We start from the raw sequence: 25,252 nt of genomic DNA, 5'->3' as shown, positions 1-25,252 counted from the left end.
AACTATTTCGCCTTTGTCTATCAACTTGTACCTTTCATTCTTGCTGGAAGTTTGCTCTCATTCGGCCAGTCCCAAAGAAGGGTGGCAATTCCCAATGCTCTATCTCCCAGTTGCTTTAACATCCTGTGTCTGAAAAGTTTTCGAGACTATTCTTAACAGAAAAATTTTAAAGCATCTCTCCAATCACAACCTTATTTTTGATCATCAGTACGGGTTCCGTCAGGGACGCTCCACTGACGAGCTTCTCACATCTATCTATCTCTATACCTAGGCTGCTTCCCCCAAGGAAAGGGAGGTAGCCGAGACAGGACGACACACTCCCCATTTATTCATCCATTCAAACACATTCATTCGCATCTTAGCCCCAAAGGGGAGAAGGGACAGATCCTCACCACACCACATCGCACAAGGGTCAACTGCGCAGTGCAATCAGTGACATCCGCAGCAGGGTCCGACAGCAGAGCTGGTTTTCCCCTGCCACATCATAATAGACCCATCCCCTTACCCACATCTGACCTGACTAGGTGATCAGACCAAATGCAGGAGAATATCCCCTCAGGGCTGCGTCATCATTTATTCATTCACAATTTCTCTCCATTTTTTTCTGTCATGCACAGCCACTCTTCCTTGCTCACCAGAGATCCCTCTCGCATCCAGCGCTCTCTTCACACTGTCCATCCATCCTATTCATGGTCTCCCTCTCAGCCTTACGCCTCTCACATCAGATCTAGTTATCTTTTTCACCAATTGCTCATTATCCATTCTCTCCATATGCCCAAACCATCGCAACACCCTCTGCTCAACTCTACCAGCCATCTCCCGAACAACTCCAGTTCTCCTTCGCACTTCATCATTTCGCACTCGATCCATACGCGTCACTCCACACATACTCCTCAGACACCTCATCTCCATTATATTCAAACACTTCCTCTCTGCTACACCCATATTCCATGTTTCAGCCCCACATAATGCAGTCGGTACCACAACATCTTCATACAGCCTTCTCTTTACATCCATTCTAAGCAAACGACATCTAAACACATTTTTCGTTCCTCCCAGCACCTTACCTACTTCATTCATTCTAAACTTCACTTCTACATCTGTTCTTCCATCATCAGCAACATGTGACCCAAAATATTTAAAACACTGTACCTCCTCAAGCAACGCACCACTCAAAACTATATTCATCCCTCTACCATCTACCAACCTCGTACGCTTCATCACTTTACTCTTATTCTCATTTACTTTCAATTTCCTCCTTTCACACACCCTTCCAAACTCCTCTACCAACTGTCTCAATCTCTCCTCTGAATCAGCCACCAGACTCAGACCTCCGCCTAAAGCTCTTGCATTCACCTCCCTTACAACACCATCCATATAAATATTAAACAACCAAGGCGACATCACACATCCCTGTCGCAACCCCACTCTCACGGGAAATCAATCACTCACAGCATTTCCCAGTCTTACACACGCTCTACTACTTACATAAAAACTTTTCACCCCTTTTAGTAATCTACCATCAAGTCCATACAATCTTAAAACAGTCCACAAATCCTCCCTATCAGTTCTATCATACGCTTTCTCTATACCGATGAATACCCAATACACATCCTTGCCTTTCGCTAAACACTTTTCACACACCTGTCTCACAGCGAACACCTGATCCACGCATCCCCTCTCTCTCCTAAAGCTACACTGCTCATCACCAATCACTCCCTCTGTACCCTCTCTAACTCTCATAATTAACAGTCTACCATACACCTTACCTACAACACTCAACAGACTTATACCCCTAAAGCTAGTACATTCATACTTATCACCCTTGCCTTTATACAGCAGGACCACACAAGCACTTGCCCAGTCAATTGGCACCATACCTTTCACTAAGAACACATTCAACAATATTACTAACCAGTCAACAATAGTCACGCCACCACCCATCAGGCATTCCACAGCACACCCATCCATACTTGCAGCTTTTCCTGTTTTCATCTCCTTCACTGCCTTGTCCACTTCCTCCTTCGTGATCAAAGAATCATTCAACTCTCCCAACACATTTATTCCTTGCACCCTTCCATCTGCCACAATCTCAGCCACCCTTTCCTCCTCTACATTTAACAATCTTTCAAAATACTCTGCCCATCTATTCCTTACTGCATCCATCTCAATTAACATCCTTCCATCCTCTGCTTTTACTCGTTCTTCCTTTCCAGACTCTCCCTTCCTCACCCTTTTAACCTCCTTCCGGAACATTTTCTTGTTCTGTTGAAAAATCTCAGTCAACCGCCTACCTCACCTCTCATCTGCTGCCATTTAAGCATCACGCACAGCCCTTCTCGCCCTATTCCTCTTTTCCTTATACCTCTCCTATGACACCTCATCCTTCCTCTGCAGCCACACTTCATATGCACGTCTCTTCTCAGCCAGAGCCATACCTACTTTCTCGCACCACCATTCACTTCCTTTTCTTACATCACCCACAAGTCTCATACCACACACCTCTTCTGCATGCCCAACCACAGCACTCTTAAACAACTGCCATTCCTCCTCCACACTGCCATTTTCCCGATCTTTCACTGCGTTCCACTCATCTTTCAATTTCTCCTGATACTCTATAATTTTCTCTCATTTATCCAACTCACTCACTTTCAAAACCTCCCTGCCACACCTAACCCTTCTAGCACTCACCCATCTCTTACCTACTTTTGACTTTCCCTCCACCAGGTAGTGGTCAGACATACCTCCACCCTCCCCTCTCAGAACTCTCACATCCAACAATCTTCTTATTACATTCCTAGACACAACCACATAGTCCATTAATGCTTTATCAACAATCATTCCACCCTCCTGTCTCACCCATGTGTACTTAAAAATATCTTTCTTCTCGAACAGCTTATTTCCAATCACTATCTCTCGCTCAACACACATCCCTATGATTCGTTCCCCATTTTCATTTCTTCCAGGCACACCATGCATACCAACTACACCTTCAACTACTACATTTCCCACTCTAGCATTCAGATCTCCCATCATTAACACATTCACATTCCCTCCAAAACTATGCAGACACTCATCAACATCATTCCAGAAAGACTCCCTCTCTTCTTCATCCCTTTCACTACCAGGCCCATATACACTCACAAACACGCACAACTCACGTTCAAATTTCGCTTTCACACAGATCATTCTCGATGACACCTCCTTTCATTCAATCACACACTGCTGTACTTCCGGACTAACTAACAAGGTCACACCTTCTCTTGCCCTTCCTCTATCAACACCTGACAATCTTCTATTCACACTTCCAAACATAGACTCACCCTTCCCTTTCATTTTCGTTTCACTCAAAGCTAACACATCCAACTTTCTTCTCACAAACATTCTCCCAATCTCCTCCCTTTTAGCCTCAATCGTACTACATCCACGCACATTCATAGACCCAATCTTCAGGGTACGGGGATAACTCAATCCCCCATCCCTTTCTCTGGCCTGTCTCTTTTAAGGAACTAAAAAACAGAGGAGGGGGTCCCTAGTCCCCTCACCCCGCCCTTTTTAGTCGCCTTTTACGACACGCAGGGAATACGTTGGCAGTATTCTTCCCAACACAACCTGGCCGCAGAGTAATAGTACCACCCCAAAGTACTTGACATTTCAAAGCCTTTCGATCGAGTCTGGCATAGATCTTCAGTTTCCAAATTGTCCTCTTACTGTTTCTATCCTTGTATCTGTGCCTTTATCTCTAGCTTATTTTCTGGTCGTTCTATGGCTATCGTTGTAGACGGCCACCGTTCTTCTACATCTATCAATAGTGGTGTTCCCCAGGGCTCTGTCTTATCAGTAACTCTCTTCCTTTTATTCATCAATGACTTTCTAAACTGTACATCTAATTCTATCCACTCATATGCTGAAGATTCCACCCTTCGCCTTTCCATCAGTTCCCGCAACGTCCATCTCAGCAGTTACTTCAACAAACAAGGGATGAGGCTATGGCACACCTAATATCTCACTTGGCTCGTATCTCTGACTGGGGTAATCTTGGTGTTTTTATTGCATCAAAGACTCAGTTCTCACACCTATCAACCCGACAAAATCTTCCACAGGATTACCCACCAATGTTTGATATTATTCAGCTTAATCCTGTATCATATTTAAACATACTTGGGCCTTCATCCTCTCGGGATTTATCTTGGAAAGATCATATTACATCTCTTGCAAAATCTGCTTCCGTGATTAGGTGTGCTAAACCAAATCCGTCCATTCTTCAACCCGCACGGTTGTTGACTTCATACATGGGTTTTTATTCACCCCTGTGTAAAGTACAACTCTCAAGTGTGGGGAGGCTCCACACATACAGCTCTTCTCAATAGGGTGGAGTCAAAAGCTTTTCATTTCATTAACTCTCCTCCTCTTACTGGCTCCCTTCAACCTCTGTCTCTTCGCTGCACTGTTGCATCTTGATATCTTTTCTATCACTTCTTCAGTGGTCACTGCTCCTCTGGACTGACTGCTTGCATCCGTCCACCCCTACGGCGAGCTAGTAGCACCCGTCTAGCAGCAAACTCTCATCTCTTTTCTGTCCAACTCTCTAATGCAAGAGTTAACTGTTACTTCCAGTCCTTCATTTATTCAACAGGTCGACTCTAGAACTGTCTCCCTCTGTCTGTATTTCCTACTTCCTATGATTTCCAGTCTTTCAAACGCAGTGTGTCCACGCATCTCGAAATGAACGGATCTTGAATTTGGGTCTTTTTTGTATTGTTTTTGTTTTTTTCTTGGAAGGAACGATTTGCGGGCTCCTGGACTTTGGTTCCGTCCTCCTTGCATTAAAGAAGTAATACTGATGACAATCTGTTTTGTGTTATGCCAAAGGGACTATTGATTCCATATTCACTGTCTGATAGCTTCTGGAAAATATATGTAAGAAAGAAAAGGGATCTATACCTTGTTTTTGTTTTGGAGAAGGCCTTTGACAGTCCCTAGACGGGAAGTGAAGTGGGCATTGAGAAAGCATGGGATCGAGATGTGCCTGGTTAGTGTGGCTATAACTGTATGTGGATGCTCACACCCAGGTGAGAGTGAATGGAGATTTGAATTATCTGTTTTCTGTGAATGTTGGCGTGAATCAGTGGGTCAGTCTTGATCCCCTAATTGTGTGTCTTAGTGTTTGTAGCTCTCTCACATGACCTCAGGAATAGACTCCCATGAAAGATGTTGTATACTGATGACGGTGCTGACTGCTAGAAAATGAAAGGAAATTGAGGATAGAATTAGGAAATGGAGAGATAGAATTAGGCACAAGAGTTTGAGAGTAACTGTGCAGAAAACAAAAGGGATGATATCTAGTGCTGGTGGCTGTACTGTCAAAGCAGGAGTGTTGCCATGTGTTGTTTGCCACAAGAGTGTGGGAAGCAATTCCATCCTGTGCAATGTTTGTGATAACTGGGTGCTTAAGAGATGTAGTGGTATTAGAAGTAGACTGCGATAAAATGTTGATTTCGTGTGTGTGTGGTGTGTCGGGAAAGGCATTTAAGGACTGTCATGCATGAATGGACAGATCTTGCTGGGAAGTCTCTTGATTGTGTGGATGAACTTTGTTGTTTGAATGACATGTTATGTGCTGAATCTAGCACTGTGGCTGGGGTAAGGAGTGGTTGGAGGAAGTTCAGGGAGCTGCTGCCTCTCCTGACAACTGAAAGGGCTCTCCCTACGTGCTAATGGATCTTTCTATGCACCATGTGTTAGGAATGTACAGTAATGATGTATGATAGTGAGACCGGGGCGGTAACGGAAGAGGATATTCGTAGCGTCAAGCGTACAGGAATGATGATGATTAAATCGATGTGTACTGTAATGCATCCTTAAATGCGAGGTCTGGCGGGGAAGGGCCAGGATTATGATTGGAGAGTTGAAAGGAAGGATGGGACTGGAGTGTATACATGTTTTGATGAGGGGTAGACTGAGATGGTTTGGGCATGGATGGAGGATAACAGCTGGTTGAGGAAAGTGAGATGTGTGAACGTCGTGATCGGAGTCGTGAGAAGCAGACCGAAAAAGTCCAGGGACGAGTTCACAGACTGTGATATAAGGGACAAGGGACTGAATAGGGAGGCTGCCAGAAATCGAGAAGCGTGGAAAGCCGCCATTACTTGACCAAGACTGACGCTTGGAAGGATGTTGGAGCCTTTATAAACGATACAGTACGATGGAACAAGCTAAATAACCGTTAGCTGCATGGCAATGCACGTTAATGATTATACAAAGGTAAATATAAGATGGTGGCACGATTGATAAAATAGTCATGGAACTGACACAACATAGTGATAAGTAATAAACCTACAGTAATATATAGTATCCTCAATGTCTTCACAAAGAGCAAAGGCCTCCTAATAACTTGACATGAAGGCACACAAACTGTTAAGAATGTGAAATGTCTTTCCCAGTTTTTCAGAAGACGTAAACGAAACTTTTTAGATTTCTCAGTAATGTCCACTGTACCATTTAATTTACTTACTCTACCATTTAATTTACTTACTGGGGGTGATTGTCCATAGAAAAGAGAAGCTCGAGTAGTTTCACAACCGCACACTAAATACATGCGTATAGACACATATGGTGTATGTATATGTATGTATGCATGTACAGGGCAGTACTCCTGAGGTAGATGGCAAGCTGGTGACAGGGAGAGCTGGAGCTCCTGTTTCAGCAGCCCTCAGGACTTGGTCCTGACCATCTCCCTTTGCTGAACATTTTCAGTGCTTTCATTTACACAGAGAGTAGTCCAGCATACTCTCTTAATACCTTTACCTTTAACTGTCTACACCACACTACATGCACGTAAGATATGACACCTTCTGTTTCCAGTCTCTTTAATAATGGCCAATGCATTATTACTAGCAAACGAGGTGGTATCTCGGATTGCCACCACAGGCAGGGTAGGGCTGGAGGCACAGGGTTCTCCCGGTCGCCATCAAGCGACTGTACCGGCAGTGACTGTTGCAGATTCCATTCATGCTCGTCAGCGGAGAAGTGCAGGTGTGGCCTTATTCATCATCAATATCCGTGGTCTCAGCACCAATCTAAATTCAGCTCATATTTTCCCACAGTCCATATCCCCTCTGGCCTAGTTCCTCACAGAACCACAAATCTCTTCCTCTACCGAAATATCCCCATTTTGTTTTCCTGGTTACAACCTCCTCACAAACTGCCGTAACAAGGCACCTGTTGTTATATTAAAACTGAATATGCAGTTGATACTATTTCAAACTTCACTTCAACGAATTTCGATTACTCACTGCATAAACTGAATTATCTAAATATTACCAAATATATCTCTATAGTCTATCGCTCCCCCGATGCTTCCCCAGAACCCAGTGTATTTGACTCCCTATCCACACAGTTGAGTAACCTTAACCTTGCCCTTGGCACCGAAATTACCATTTTGGGTGATTTGAACTTACATAATGTTGAATGATTATTGCATTCTGCCAGGACTGACGATGCTGGTCTAGAGTGCGAGCTGTTTGCAGAATCGTTTAATCTCATGCAGTTGGTAAAACAACCAACCAGAATACCAGATAACCCTGACCATAATGCCCATCTCTTTGATTTATTCTTGACAAATAATACAGATCAGTACAGGATAGAAATACTGTCACCAATTAGATCCTCTGACTACAATCTCATCAAAGCCTCATTAGTTAGCCCCCCAAACATCCCTGTTCTGAACCTGTCAGGGTGACTCGATGGCACTTTGATAGGGCAAACTGGGATGGATATAGAAATTATCTCGCCGATATTCCATGTCAGTCTTTCTTCTCTAGTGATCCCAGTTCTACCCAGTCCCACATTTGCGACTTAATACTAGCTGGTATGGATATATTCATACCAAATCAAGAGTTCACTAAAAGCTCGAACTCTCCAAAGTGGTTTGATAGCAACTGTGCCAGAGCAACGACCCAAAAGTCATTAGCATATAACTCTCACTTAAAATAAAGAACATCTGAATTGCTAGAGACCATGCAAAAGCTGTAATAAATCTTGCTAAATCAGACTTTCTTCAAAATCAAGCATCACAACTACTTAACACTCTAATGACAAAAGAATATTCTGGTCAACTCTTAACTCTTTCAATATTAACTTTAACAAGTCATTATCCATTCCCCCACTAAAATCTTCAGATGGCAACATTACGAATGATCCACGTGGGAAAGCGAATATCTTTGCTAGTATTTTTACCAGAAATTCTACCATGGAGGAAGTCAGCCGGAAAGTCCCAGTGCTAGAACTTGACGCTCCCGAAATTGTTCCACTTAAAATACAGACAAGGTACGTATAATCCATCATAGATAATTTACCAACCAACAAAGCTCCCGACCCAGATGGAATTCCTCAATTGTTCTGAAAAAGTGTTCCCCAGAACTTGCCTCTGTTCTAGCTAAATTATTCAGACTATGCATACGTACTTCTTCATTCCCTAATTAATGGAAAGAAGCCAATATCCACCCAAAACCTAAGATAGGAAGTTCCTCTGACCCCTCTGATTACAGACCAATAGCTGTCACATCTTCTCTTGGTGAAGTATTTAAAATTGTAATTAAAAAGCACATAGTTGAACATCTTGAATCCAACAACTTAATTAGTGACAGACAATATGGTTTTCGCCAAGAAAGATCCACCATTGACATACTCAGTCTCGTGACTCATACCATCCTCCAATCAATTGACCAGCATGGAGAAACTCTTGCAGTAGCCCTTGATATTTCTAAAGCTTTCAAAAGAGTGTGGCATCGTTCCTTGCTGTCCAAACTCCCTTGCTATGGACTAACGTCTTATATTCCTCTGCTTTCCTCATATATCAGTGACAGAAAGATAAGACTAAAAGTAGATGATATATATTCCAATTTCCATTCAATTAATGCTGGCATGCCACAGGAATCAGTTGTGTATATATATATATATATATATATATATATATATATATATATATATATATATATATATATATATATATATATATATATATATATATATTAATAACAGAACAAAGGAAGGAAAAACAAATGAATAAAAAAATAATCCATACACCAGATTACTAGTGTCCTCTGTTCATGAAATATCTGTAACAATTAGACCTGAACAGCTGCGGGTTGAAATTTGGAGGGAAACAACTCTGGGGAAGCGATTTCCAGAGAGATGCAGTTCGGGGAAGGAAAGAATTCTGATAGGCAGAAGTCCTGCATTATGGCTGAGTGACATTCCAGTCATGACCGCTACCAGATGCCCGAGGAGCACGAGGGAAGGCATGGAGAGGTGGCACCATGGACGCAACTTCGTCTGAGCATTTGCCATAAAAATATCTGTAAAATAATGCATTGAGGCAACATTCCTTCTTACTTGTAGGGGAGGTAGTTTATTTGTAATGACAGGATTGTTAATAAGTCTAACAGCTTTGTTCTGAATTTTGTCTAGTTGTTTTAATGCAACCTCTCCACATCCATTCCACAAGGGTGAGCAATATTCAAGCTGAGAGCGCACATGACTCTTATAAATTACAGCCAACTACTCGTCAGTGAAAAAGTTATGGACTCTGTACAATAATCCAAATTTTTTTGAGCGGGTTCTAGCAAGTGATCTGACATGAGAGGTCCAGTTGAGGGCATTCTTATGTGAGACTCCAAGAATTTCAATACTTTTGGAGATGGGAATACTAGTAGCACTGAAGGTAATGTACGAATCTGGCAATATCTGTCTATTAGTAAACTGTATATGTTTAGTTTTACTAGCATTAAATGATACAAGGTTGTTTTGTCCCCATTCACTGATCGTAGATAGGTCTTGATTTATGGAGATGGCTGTACTGAGTTGACAGATTGAGCTATTAGACTTTGTAAATGGGTGTCTGAGTGTGAATGAACTATGTAGTGTTGAGTCATCTGCGTATGAATGGATGGGATTGTGGGTGACAGAGAAGAGATCATTAATATGAACCAGGAATAGGGTTGGTGCCAGAACTGATCCCTGCGGCACGCCGGCGTTAATGAGAGAAAATTGGATTATACATCATCTACTTTTACCTCCCTTTCCTTGGGGGAAGCAGCCTAGGTATATAGATAGATAGACTTTTACTCATATTTTCCTGTCACTAATATATGAAGAAATCAAAGGAAGAAAAGATATTAGTCCATAGCAAGGGAGTTTGGACAGCAGGGAACGGTGTCATACTCTGTCGAAAGCTTTAGAAATATCGAGGGCTACTGCATGAGTTTCTCCATGTAGATCAATTGATTGATGGATGGTGTGAGTTAGGAGATTGAGTATGTCAATGGTGGATCTTTCGTGGTGATACCATATTGTCTAACACTAATTAAGTTGTTGGATTCAAGATATTTAACAATGTGGATATTGATTAATGTTTCAAATGCCTTACCAAGAGAAGATGTGACAGCTATTGGTCTGTAATCAGAGGGGTCAGAGGAACTTCCTTTCTTCGGAATTGGGTGCATATTGGCTTCTTTCCATGAAGTTGGGAATAACGAAGTACGAATGCATAGTCTGAATAACTTAGAACACAGGCAAGTTCAGGGGAACAATTTTTCATAAAATTTGGAGGAATCCCATATGGGTCGGGAGCTGTGTTGGTAGGTAAATCGTCTAGGATGGATTTTACGTATCTTGTCTATATTTTAAGTGGGGCAATCTCGGGCGAGTCAAGTTCTAGTACTGGGACATTCTGGCTGGTATCGTCTATGGTAGAATTTCTGGCGAATGTACTGGCAAAAATATCCGCTTTCCCACGCGGGTCATTTGTAATGTTGCCATCTGAAGATTTTAATGGGGGAATGGAAGATGACTTGTTAAAGTTATTATCGAAAGAATTAAAGAGTTGACCAGAATAATCTATTGTCATTAGTAATGTTAAGTAGTTTTAATGCGTTCTTGAAGAAAGTTTGATTTGGCTGGATTTATTACAGCTTTTGCATGATTTCTAGCAATTTTAAATTGAGAGAGAGTGATTCAGATGTTTTTTATTTTAAGTAAGAGTTGTATGCTAATGACTTTTGGGCTGTTGCTCTGGCACAGTTGCCATCAAACCATGTTGGAGAGTTCGATCTTTTAGTGAACTGTTGACTTGGTTTGAATAAATCTATACCGGATAGTTTTAATATAAGTATATTCCCGCCTAATACACAATTGATATCTCTATCAGACATTCCCATCAATATGCATCTCCTCCTCACCATCACCTTCTTTACATTCCAGAGAGAGAGAGAGAGAGAGAGAGAGAGAGAGAGAGAGACAGAGACAGACAGACAGACAGACAGTCAGACAGACATACATATATACATACATATATATATATAGATATATATATATATATATATATATATATATATATATGCAGAGAGAAAGAGAGAGAGAGAGAACTGTACCTTTTTTTTTTTTTTTTTTTTTTTTTTTTTTTTTTTTTTATGCGAGGAAGAAGGAACCAAAGGCCATGAGCCCGCAGTAACAGTTCCCTCCAAGAGAAAAACAAAATACAATAGAGAGCCAAATTCAAGATCCGATCATTTTGAGATGCCTGGACACACTACGTTTGAAAGACTGGAGATCATAGGCAGGAGGAAATACAGACAGAGGGAGACAGTTCCAGAGCTGACCTGTTGCATAAATGAAAGACTGGGAGTAACGGTTAACTCTTGCATTAGAGAGTTGGACAGAAAAGGGATGAGAGTTTGCTGCCAGACGGGTGCTACGCGCCCGTCGTAGAGGTGGAGGAATGCAAGCAGACAGTTCAGAGGAGCAGTGACCATTAAAGTAGCGATAGAAAAGAGATAAAGATGCAACAGTGCGGCGAAGAGACAGAGGTTGAAGGGAGTCAGTAAGAGGAGGAGAGTTAATGAGACGAAAAGCCTTTGACTCCACCCTATTGAGAAGAGCTGTATGTGGGGAGCCTCCCCACACATGAGAGTTGTACTCTACACAGGGGCGGATAAAACCCCTGTATAGAGCCAACAAAACCTGTCTGCTAGGATCCCAGTGAGTAGGCTTCCGAAGCCTGAAGAAAAAGTGTAGACTGACTGATACGTGGCTCTTAGGTAGGCCCTTCCACACACTAGACCAAACTGATGAAAAGAGTATTAGTCTTAATAAACCACATTGCATTACGCTACACCCAGTTGTATTACGCTACGGTACATTACAATACACCCCGCAACACTTCTCCACGCTACAGTACAAGAAGCTACATTACACCTGTCTACACTATATAATGCTACCCTCTGTCTGTCTACTTTCAGACACCCTAATCCCATAAGGGATGGCCACAATCAAGTCGCTTCCATGTCCCCCTGTCCCCAGCCATTTCGTTACCCTCACCCCAGCTCACACCCCTCTCATATACCTCTCCACTCCATCCCTCCACCTCATCCTCGGCCTCCCCGTCCCTTCCCCCCTCCACCTCAGTGACATGCACTCTCCTCGTTAGTCTCTCGCTTCCCATCCTCTCCACATGGTCAACCCACCTCAATGTGTTTCTTCTAATCCTTTCTATCACATCCACATGCACACTACAAAGCTCCTTCACTACCTCATTTGTCAGTCTGTCTCTCCATGTACCTCCACATGGTCCTCTCAGATCATTCCTTTGCACTGCTCTCACTCTTGACTTGCGTCTTTCCAACAAGGTCCAAGCTTTGGTTCCATAGGTTAGAGCTGGTATCACAATACTATCATGGAGCGACTTTTTACTTCCATGCTCACTTCTCTATATCTTATCACTGCTTTCAAAGAATCAGCAACCCTTCTTCCCTGCTTTATCCTTTCAAACACTTCAAAACTTTCATCCATACTGATCACACTGTCCGAGTACTTAAATGCATTCCCATTTTCCATTTCCTCATCATCCAGTCTCACTGCATTCTGTGACTGCTAATCTCTCGAAGACCGTAAATTTACTCTTTCCTACATTTACTTTTAGATTCCGTTTCTTACACATTCTCCCAAACGATTCACCAAGCCTTGCAGTTCAATCTTGTCATCACTTAACAATAAAGGATTATTTGCAAACAACAGAACAGAAAGTTTCCAAACGCTCACCTCTCTCATCAGTGCCGCTCCAACATCCACTGCCCTGCCTTTTATGACCCCATCCAAATACAGACTGAAGAACCATGGAGACATGACACATCTCTGTGTCAGTCCAACATTCAGATAGAAAATTTAATTCAGTTCACCATCCACAAGCACTGCACTTTTGGCACCCTCATGCATACGAGTACTCTTCACGGCATTCAGTAGTTTACCATGTGCTCCATATATTCTTAATATTTTCCACATTCCTTGTCTATCCACCCTGTCATATGCTTTCTCCAAATCCATGAAGGCAGCATAGAACTTCTTTTCCTTCTCTAGAAACTTTTCCACTAAAGACATAAGGATGAGTTTCCGATCTACACAACTTTTTCCCTTCTTAAAACCTCTCTGTTACTCTCCAACTAATTCCTCTGTCATATCTCTCTGTCAGTTAGTATCCCAATATATACTTTTCGTATTGCATTAAGAAGACAAGTGCCCCTATGATTATCGCGCACTTCTTTTTTCCCATTTCCTTTGTGCAGGAGAATCAATATACCTGACTTCCAATCCTCCAGGACACTACCTTCCTCGCAGGCCAATCTGCACTTCTTCCATTTCCATTCTACAACTGTCTCTCCCCCATGCTTCAGCATTTCGTGACTGCTTCCATTTTTTTCCATCGTAGTAATCTCTTCCTCCCTCCTCACATTTCTCTTTCTCCAGCCATTCCCCAGCCATTTATACTCGCATTACTGTCATGCTCTATATTTAACAACTTCTTCACGTGCTCGCTCAATATGCCCACTTTTTCTCCCTTTACTACCAATCTACCATTTTTATCTCTCACTCCCCTACTGCTGTAAAATCTTGTTCATATTGCCACATAATGCGTGATTGCTCTAGAATCTTGCACATTATGGTACATTATGCTACACAGCATTACAGTATACCTGTTTACATACAGTATTCTATGCTATTCCCTGCCACAAGATACTAAATTGCACTTGGCTGCATTACACTACACTTCTATACTGCGTATGCTCTAACCTTATGAACATCGAAAAACCCTTCTAGCTCAGTTGATGGCCACGTAGTCAGACAGTAGTGTCGATCTGACTAGTAACGATGGAGAATCATTCCTACCTCATGATTAAGATTAATCGAAATTTGTACAACTGCGACTAAATATTCAAGTTATGGAAGTGATAAGCCAGTCAGTTGCAATCAAACCGACTATAGTACATAAAGAGACATTTCTAACTGACAACTGAGTTTTCTCTTTTTTTGTGCAACAACGTCTTTTTATTCAAGTTGTGGGAGCTGCCCAATTTCATATGCAGGGCAACCGAATTTAGTAACTAAACAGACATAATCCTGCCTCATAAAACTATGGGTCATCGAATTTCATATAACCACAATAAAGTATTCAAGATGTGAGAGTAAAACAGTTCCTTCAGATGATAAGTAAACACTACACTATAGTAAAATGCACTGTTTTGTGGGTCTGTGGCTTCTTGGACGTTACCTCTGAAGTGAGTGTGGTGGTGAAGGTGGAGTTGTCGAAGTTCCACTCAGTGCACTGTTCCTCCACCGGTCCATCCGATGTCCATCTCTCGTAGCTGCACGAGTCTCTGTCCCAGCCAATAAACAAGGTATTTTAGCTGTATCTTACTCACTCCTTTTTAAATATTTTTTAATGCCAGCCAGCGAACAAGATGTTATATACCTCATTCATTTATTTTTACCTCATTACACTGCCAGCCAAGAAACAGGTATTATATATCTTTTTTTTTTCTTTTGCTATATCCGCTGCTCCTCCACCAGCCCCTCTGTGAGCCACCTGATAATGCTGCAGGAGTCTCTGTCCCAGGCAACATTCAAGCAAATTTATATGTTATTAATTCCTTGTTGCCCCATCAGTACGACTACGGAGCTCATAATCCCATCTTGCTCCTTACAGAGCGTAGTTGCTCGAGGCAAGGCTACCATATTTAAGAATATGCTGTTGATGTAGCACAATAGCTTAACATGCACCAGGTTAAGGTGGAGAGGAAGGAAGGGCAGGTGGGTCCCCGCAAAGTTCCGTATCACGAATACAACGTAACATGAACTAAAGTGTTGAGTTTTGTATTTCCAAAAAGTTCTCCAGTTTGAGGGGGTGAGTGGTTTCCCTTGTCAGCTACAGCACAGTAAATGGCCCTTGTTCTTGCGCTGCCATGGGGTTAGGCTAGGTTTGGTGATGTAAGATTGTCAGTTGAGTTTATGATTAGTTTTGTTCATGTTACTCGTACGTTAGGTTAGATTAGGTCATTTCAGTTTAAGTTAGTTTAGTTTATTATGTTGAGCTATGTTAGGTTAGGATAGGCTAATTCTCGTTAGGTTAGGGTAACTTAGTTATGTTATGCAATGTAAGCTTAGGTTAGGTTCAATCATTTAAACCAATGTTAGCTTGTTTAACTTCACTTTGTGCCATGTAAACTGAATTAGGTTAGGTTAGGTTAGTTTTGGTGAGTTTTGATTAAGGAAGCTCAGTTAAAACATTAAAGTTATGCTGTTATAGGTTAGGCTAAGTTCACCCATCTGCGAATGACTGAAACGCAGGTGACGTTTAGTGTGTTAGATTACGTTAGGTAAACTAAGCTAAGTTAGATGATATTTAACTAAGTTAGGTTGGGTTTAGGTGGGTTATGTTATATTAGGCTGGCCTTTGTTAGGTTATACAGCGAATATCTGCGATGCATAGGTGGCGTGGTGTGGGTTAGATTAGGTTAGGTAAAACTAAGTTAGCTATGTTGGTAAAGTTAGGTCAGGTTATGTTAGCTTAACTTGGGTTGCGTGAGGTTACTGTGGGTGAGGTCTTACTTCAGGCGTAGCTAAGTTTCCATTAGGATGGGCTATTTCATTCTATATCTAGTTGGGTTAGGTTATCTTACTGTAGTTCAAGATAGGTAATTAAGTTTCAGTTGAACGAGGTTAGGTTAGGTTAGGTTAAATCAGTTTATATTATGTTAGGTTAGATAAGATCATAATGCGACTCACTGTGATACGTAGGTGACGTTGTGTTGTGGGTTTGGTTGGCAGGTGTAGTTGAGTGCAGGGGCGATGTAAACTACCCCTACGGCTTGGGGCGGCACCATTAATAACCCTGTAAAAGACAAAAACACAGGATACATGCGATGCTTCATAGATCAAGCATCTCATTTATTTTGTTTTGCGGGGACAGCTAAGCCTGCGTTATCAGTATCTAGTCAGGAATATTTTTTTACTCCCATAACCTTTGCATATTTTATCGTATCTGGTTTTTACGCTAAGCAGTTGCATGAACTATCAGTAATTTCCAGGGCAACCCCCAAATCTGAACTCGTCACTCCAGCAAACTAACCCATCCTGGTAACACGAGAACTGAGAAGCATATAGCAAAAACCACCCAGTATTATGAATCCCAATTCTCATTGTGTAGCGAGGACACATCAGTCTGAGTGTACAGGTATAGCAAAGCAGGCAGTAGAGGGGGAGAGAAGAGTTATGAGAAGTAGAAAATGATGTATAACAGACACCAATATTGATGACTGAGCCGTCTCTGCAGGACATGGGAACAGAGATGCATAATACATGTTACTCTGTACAAAGAGAATGTGCTATACTCTTGGATTTTTCTCATCTCATTTTTCTTCATGAAAATTCAAAACTAGTTTGCTGAATCCAAGGTAAAGGAGACTGATGACTAATGACAATGAAGTTTAGTGAAATCAAATTATTTAGCTGCGTTTACTCTATCCTGCCCTAAAATTGCCAACTCGCTGTCTTAGATTCTCGGTTGTAATAGTCGGGTAATAAATAACAAGCGCCTCTCTGCCACATCAGGCTGCTCAACAATTGCCCAAAGGATTCGCTTTTTGAATCGCCGTCTCTTTGCTTGAAGCCAACGATTTACATGGACAAAAATGCAAGTTATTCGCAGCTTCATGCAGGGATGCATGAAATTATACGGAAGTGCCCTGCGACATTTTCCGCGTAATGTAACACAATGGGGAATATTACTAGGGGTCAAAAAACTCCTTTAGAAAATTTCAGTTAAATGAAATTGAAGGTGTCCCATCTGAGACCCAGTTCCAACCATTATGCCAAATAGCATCTAAATGATATTTCCAGATATGGCTATGCTACACACACACACACACACTGGGAGTCAGACAGAGCAGACGTGTGACGTCGGGGCTCCGTACAGAGCCAGCACGGCCAATGGCATTACCTAAATTAGTATCTTTTTATGAGTCAAGCTCTGTACCAGGTTAGACTAAATGATTTTTCATTATTAAAAGAAAAAAAATAAAAAGAAGTTTAAACAAGACTTGTTCAAACAGAAAAGAGAACCGAGAGGCAAAAGAATGCGCTCAGTCAGCTGAGGTTTGTTTAGACTACAGCTGCACGGGGAATGTAAGTAAATGTACTCTGTGCTTTTAGTACTGCAAAATGGACACATACTTTAGTAAAGCAAATTTGGAAAAGAAAAGGGATAAAGGTAGAAAGCAAGATGATGATTTCTACCAAGAACTGGTTGAAGTGGAGACTCACAATAGACTGGTTGAACGTGTACACAAACTGGAAATGGCTTTCAAAAATGAAATTGATGAAATAAAGGAGCAGATGCACTTGCAAAAGGAAGAAATAGAAAAACTAGGAAGGGAGGCCAACAAGAAAGACACAACCATCAGTGAACTAACAGTGGAATTGAGTACACTCAGGAAGAAAATGAGTGAAATGGCAAGTACAGTAGTCAATCACGAGAGTGTTATGAAAGAGTTCAAAAATGATACAGAGACAATTAGGCAAGTAAGCAGTCTGATAGACCAGAGCAGTGATATTGAGGAGAAGATAACACAGGTGAATGGAGCTGTGCAAAGCTACAAAAATGATGTGGAAACCACGTATGCTGAAATGGTGAAAGTAAAGAAAGACTTAGAAACAAGGGTGGAGGAAAAAAGCATTAAACAGGAAGTGAAAGAATAATCCAAAACAACCCAAAGTTAGTCAGAGATTCAGTAGATATAAACAAATCTATAGTAATCACTGGTATAGAAGAGGAAGAAGTAAAAAACAAGATCACAAGAGACAAAAAGGAGATGGCAAATGTAATGAGCTTACTGAAAGAAGTATCAGAGGAAATCTGTAGTAAAGACATAGAGGAACACAAAAGGTTAGGGAAATACGAGAAAAGCAAGACAAGACCTCTAAAGGTGACTTTCCAGAGTGTAAACACTGTGCAGGAGATACTAAAAAATGCAAAGAATCTTATGGAAAAAGAGGAGTTCAAAAATGTATGGATAAAAAGATGCCTAACACAAGAGGAACTGGAATTACTGAAAGAGAAGAGGGAGGAAGCAAAAACAAAAAATGAGGGAAGATCAGAAGAGGAGAAGATCACATTTTTTTTTACAAAGTAATAGGATTGCAGGTATGAAAGTGGTACACAAACAGGAGGGAATAAAAAGGAGGAAGGTAGTAGAACCATGTCATGACAAGTATATAAACAAGATGATAAAGTTGATGTACTCAAATGTGGATGGAATGATATCTAAATTACTAGAGATGAATGATTATGTTAGAAAAAATGAACCACAAATAATATGCCTAACTGAAACAAAATTAACACCAAGAATATCCAATGACATACTAAACTTAGAGGAATACAATATATGGAGAAGAGACAGAAATTTAAAAAAAGGAGGAGGAATTATAATATTAACTAAGAAAAATCTAAAAGTCAATGAAATAAAACTAGATATACCATCACAAGTAGAACTGATTGCAGTAGAGATCAACACATCTGAAGGGAAAGTAATTGTAGCCAATTTGTACATGCCACCCAGATCAAACACATGGGAAAGAGACGAATATGAGGACCTGGCAGAGAGTACAATTCAGAGTTTAAGATCATTACTACATAAAATGGAAGAGAAATCGGAAAGAATTATAATAACTGGAGATTTTAATACAAATATAAATTGGAATACTCTAGATATAATTAGCCAAGAAAGCTGTTGGGACCAAAAGCTCCTGGATCTCGTGCAAGAGTTTTTCCTAACACAAGATGTGAGGGAAACCACCAGAAAAAGAGGACTCGATGTACCTTCAGTGCTAGATCTAATATTTACTAGGCAAGAAAATGATATTGACAGTTTAATATATCACCCTCCACTCGGCAAAAGCGATCATGCAGTACTAAATTACAACATCAGGATAGCATATGACATAGATAACAGCAATGAAAGTTACAAAAAGAGCCTAAACTACAAAAAGGAGAATTATCAAGACCTAAAGACGTATTTCTTAGAAGTTGATTGGGAAAATGAGCTTAGAGGACAAGATTTAAATGCTGTATATAAAAAATTCTGTGAATTTTATGAAATAGGAGTCCAGAAGTACATCCCACAGCACAAAGAAGCAGATAAGAAAATACAGAAATGGTTCAAAACAGAATGTAAAAATTCAAAAGAAAGAAGAGATTTGTTGTGGAATAGATACAGAAGACACAATAGTGAAAGGGCGTATAATAATTACAAAGAGGCAAGAAACGATTATACAAGAATAAGGAGGGAAGCCCAAAAACAGTTTGAGAAGGATATAATAAATAAAAGTAGTGATCAACCAAAGCTGTTTTACAGCTACATCAGAAGCAAAACCAAAGTAAAAGATATAATACAATCCATTACGGACGAGGGAATCACTTATACACAAGAGAAAGATATTTGTGAAGCACTAAATAAGAATTTCCAATTAGTTTTTACAAAAGAAAAAATTTTTGAGAGGGACTAGGTGGAACATGCATGTCCACACATACTACCAGATATACAAATAGCAGAAAAAGTAATACAGGAGGAGTTAAGTCAATTAGACAGAGGAAAAGCAAGTGGTCCTGATGAAATTTCATGTTGGGTTCTAGGAGAATGTGCAAAGGAGTTAAGTAAACCACTATTTTTAATTTTCAAGAAATCCTTGAGTCAAGGTAAACTACCTGATATTTGGAAGAAAGCAAATATTGTCCCTTTATTCAAGAAAGGAAATAGACAAAATCCACTCAACTACCGACCAGTATCACTGACCAGTGTTGTAAGCAAGGTATTAGAAAAGCTTATAAGAAAAGCTTGGGTAAATCATCTAGAAGAACACATTATGATAACAGAAAGACAGTTTGGTTTCAGAAAAGGAAAATCATGTGTTACTAATCTGTTGAGCTACTATGACAGAGTAACAAACACAATACAGGAAAGAGAAGGATGGGTGGACAGTATCTATTTAGATTTCAAGAAAGCTTTTGACACAGTACCACACCAAAGACTTTTATGGAAACTGTACCATCAAGGAGGAATTCGAGGTAAACTGTTTTGTTGGATGCAAGATTTTCTCATAAAAAGAGAAATGAGAACAGTACTAAGAAGAAACTATTAATCATGGAAAGAAGTGACTAGTGGAGTACCACAGGGTTCAGTGCTGGCACCAATCATGTTTTTAGTGTATATAAATGATATAAACAGTAACACTGGAAATGAGAGCTATCTGAATATGTTTGCAGATGATGCAAAAATACAAAAAAAAAGAATTACTAACACAGACTCTTGTAAAGAGCTACAAGAAGAATCAAATAAACTTCATGAATGGAGTAATACATGGCAAATGGAATTCAATGTGGACAAGTGTCATGTAATCAAGTTTGGTAAAAGTGGAAAAAAGACCTGATTGGGATTATAAGTTTGGGAATAAAACCCTATAGACATCAGAAAGAGAGAAGGACCTAGGTGTGATTATCAATAACAGACTATCTCCGGCTGACTACATCAGCGAGAAGGTATGGAACATGTATACACTGCTTGCAAATATGAGAATAGCATTCACATACATAAATGAAGACATGCTAAGAAGGATAATAACATCATTCATTAGACCAACCCTGGAATATGCATCAGTAGTCTGGAGTCCTCATCTCAAAAAACACATAGACAAGATTGAAAAAGTTCAAAGGGCCGCTACAAGATGGATACCAAGCTTAAGGGATCTAAGCTACGAAGAAAGACTAAATAAACTGAATCTACCAACACTACAGGAGAGAAGGAAAAGAGTTGACATGATAATGCTATATAAGTGTATATCAGGGAATGAGAAAATAGACATAAATGATTACTTAACATATGGAGAAGCATCAGCAAGAGGACACTGCAAAAAACTGCATAAGAAGAGAGGTGATAAAGACGTAAGGAAATTCAGTTTCCCAAACAGAGCAATTGATCAATGGAATGCACTACCGAATGAAATAGTGTGTGCCAAAACAATTCACAAATTTAAGGATATGTACGATAAATATGGTTTAAGACACGGGACAGTACGAGCTTGACTCATTCCTGTAAAGATACAATTAGGTAAGAACAATTAGGTAAGAACACACTAACTCACACCACACACACACACACACACACACACACACACACACACACACACGCAGGATTGTAGTATTTATGATAGAATATGAGGCCAGTCACGATGAAGAGCTATGAAACGGATGTGAAGTCATAGCATCAACTTATTCTGCCAGTCAATTATGCGAAATAAAGAAAAAAAAAAAAGGCAGAAGGTCTAAATTCCTCGCCAAGTTTAGGAGAAAAGTGTTCAGTCTCAGCTGCTACAGATTCATGAGGGTGACTATCAAAGTTAACAGAGAGAAAAACAAAAGTAGTGACAAGGCTTCTGCTACCGACTGCACATCCATAACATACATAAGACTATCTTCAATGATGTACAGTCGTGGCTATAAATAATCACCTATCCGCCAGTACCCCGTGCCTCAGGCGGCCTCATTTATGCGCGGCAACTCACAGTGGAGTAAGAGGGTCTGAGAGGGAGGGGCCAGAGAGACAAGGGAAGGTGGGGGGGGGGACGAGTGATGGTGTGGGGATGGACTGAGGGAGGGGAGGGAGGGTGAGTAGGGAAGGGAGAATGAATGCGAGGTGGTGGTCATATTATTTGTCTATTTTCTTTCATTCAGGGCATGATATATGTGAACTAATATTTGGTAGATAATGATGCACTTCATCTTACAGTATTACCGGCGTTAGATAACAAGCTTTAGATAGGTGGTGATATCAAGGGCTGGCTCGTGTGGGAAATATACTAACGTGACAGATCAAATATATATTAGTGCTGAGCCAGATATTTCTGTTTATCACTATATTTTGACTTCGGACGCAGAGTGGAATCTGGATGGCTTTGACTTCCTTGATGTTTAAGAAACGTCCTTTACCCTTACATGTAATTAATTCTGAAACTAAATATCATGTGCAACCTGTGACATGGCTGTGTCCACAGTAAATACGATTATCCTCTTCGTATACACTCCCTCTATACAGCCACCATCATGTCAACTATTTTATGGCATCTCTATATGAAAAGGCTGTTTAAAATAATTGTGCACAAAAGGTAAATAAATTTGATGTCTGTGCACATGGATGGATATATTATCGATAGCTCTCATAAAATGTTAGAAAGAAAATGAAACAACATCCTACTCAGACTCCCGAAATATATCTATGGCAATGTTTACCGGCACTGGTAAAGCCAAAGCAACCGGGAAGGGAAGGTGGGTGGGGGGATGAGTGATGGTGCGAGGGTGGAGTGAGGGAGGGGAGGTATGGAAGGAAGGGATGGGAGCACGAAATGCGAAGTGGTGGTCACATTATTTGTCTGTTATTAATATTCGGTAGATAATGCTGCATGACATCTTGTATAACGGAGTCAGATAATAATTTTTAGATAGGTTGTCATATCAAGAGCTGGCTCGTGAGAGAAATATACTGACGTGATAGATCAAACATCAGTGCGTAGCCATCGAGACTGGCCCAGATTGTCAACGCCTGGGGGCCAAACAACGAGAGGACACTGGCCCGCCTCCCTCAGCACACCAAGGACGAGTGGGAGCTGTTCAGACGAAACCAGCAAACCATCGACAACATTGTTTCCTCGGTGCTGCGAAGATTGCAAGAGGTTATTGAGGTAGGAGGCCACTGGACTACTTACTCAGGCTTTCCTGGTTGCTTTGGCTTTACCAATGTCGGTAAACATTGCCATAGATATATTTTTGGAGTCTGAGTAGGATTTTGTTTCATTTTCTAACATTTTATGAGAGCTATCGTTATTATATCCACCCATGTGCACAGACATCAAATTTATTTACCTTTTGTGCACATTTATTTTAAACAGCCTTTTGATATAGAGATGCCATAAAATAGTTGACATGATGGTGGCTGTATAGAGGGAGTGTATACGAAGAGGATGATCATATTTACTGTGGACACAGCCATGTCACAGGTTGCACATGATATTTAGTTTCAGAATTAATTACATGTAAGGGTAAAGGACGTTTCTTAAACATCAAGGAAGTCAAAGCCATCCAGATTCCACTCTGCGTCCGAAGTCAAAATATAGTGATAAACAGAAATATCTGGCTCAGCACTAATATATATTTGATCTGTCACGTTAGTATATTTCCCACACGAGCCAGCCCTTGATATCACCACCTACCTAAAGCTTTTTATCTGACCCCGGTAATAAGATGAAGTGCATCATTACCTACCGAATCTTAATTCACATATGTCATGCCCTGAATGAAAGAAAATAGACAAATAATATGACCACCACCACGCATTCATTCCCTCTCTCCTACCCACCCTCCCTCCCCTCCCTCAGTCCACCCCCACACCATCACTCGTCCCCCCCTCCCCCACCTTCCCTTCTCTCTCTGGCCCTTCCTCTCAGCCCCTCTTGCGCCACTGTGACGACGCGCATAAATGAGGCAGCTTGAGGCACGGGGTGCTGGCGGATAGGTGATTATTTATGACCAAGACTGTACATTACACAGAAAATGCTGATATGTGGACAAAACCACGGCTACAGGTTCACTGCCTCAATTTCACACTTACATTATGTTTCATCACTGGCCTTCTGTTTCTTTCGCCAACGGCACACTTAGGGCATGTCCGTTAATGTTCCACTGTTCCACTGCGTCTACTTCACATACTTAAGTTGCGCCATTCACTGATCTACCAATACACTGAGTCCACTTCTCAGTCTGAGAATATCTGTCGCTGGTCGTCTGTTCCACTACGTCAGGTTCATAATTGAGCATATCGTTCACTTTGTGCCCTGACGCATCATATCAAAGAGAATCTTCTTTTGGCTGGTAAGAATACTGTTCCATTCTCAGGAATATCAGCCACTAGACTCCTAAAGGAAACTGAGTGGTAAAATTGATGAAACATCAGGTAGGACTTTTTTCCATGAGAATCTGTGGATAGTGTACAGTTAAGTCGGACATGTTTCCAAGTTTGGCTGTTAGCGTTGTCAATGCCCTTGTGCGAGACCTGAACTTCACTAGTTTCGAAGCGTGGACTGAATCATGTACAACTGAGATTGGCGTGTAGGGGAATGCCAGCTTAAGGGCAGAATGGGCCGTCCTGCCACTAGGAAGCAGCACTGTAGCAATGCCTTAGGATGCTGCAGCTACTGTGAAGTAATTCTCTTCCTCTGTCGTACTATTGCCAATTTTAGTTTGGTAACAAATGTTTTACCAGTTCTTCCAGGGGCATCCAAGAAAATCAAAACTCCAATGTTGATCTGACTATGATCAGTGGTGGTCTTATAGGCTGGTGTTTTGGTCAGGCGGTAGCTTGGACTCATTGACATTCGTATATCTTCTTAGATCATCAATATTATAACAGGCCTCTGTCAACATCTCCGAAGATAAATTGTTGGAGTCTGGTTAAGTTCCAGTGGAAATGACCCTGACTTCTCTGTAGCAAATAAGACCCTGTGATTGGTGCAATTAAGGCTAAGATGACTGGTGGCATTCATATCCAACCTCACGCCAGAGTACTGCAGCCGAACTTGGTTTTGTACTTAAGCCATAATGCTCCTGGACTGTCTCCCTTGTAGGTTTCTATCAACACTGCATAGCAAACAGAGTTCTTAAACTTCTTGGTGAATGAGTCCCAGCAGCTTCTAACAAAGTAGCATCCCACTGGGCTTCATCCAGTAATCCACGTCGGTAGCAAGCCTCTCTCTACATTGCAAAAAAGTGTCTCTATACAGTGTGCAGATCTTGGAAGGAAGTTTGGCCTCTAACTTCGTG

The sequence above is a fragment of the Coenobita brevimanus genome, chromosome 112 (genome assembly GCF_032717465.1).
Source record: "Coenobita brevimanus isolate Jiangsu-jjx chromosome 112, ASM3271746v2, whole genome shotgun sequence".
NCBI lineage: Eukaryota > Metazoa > Arthropoda > Malacostraca > Decapoda > Coenobitidae > Coenobita > Coenobita brevimanus.
The sequence above is the reverse complement of the archived record's forward strand: the minus strand, read 5'-3'. Positions refer to the sequence as shown.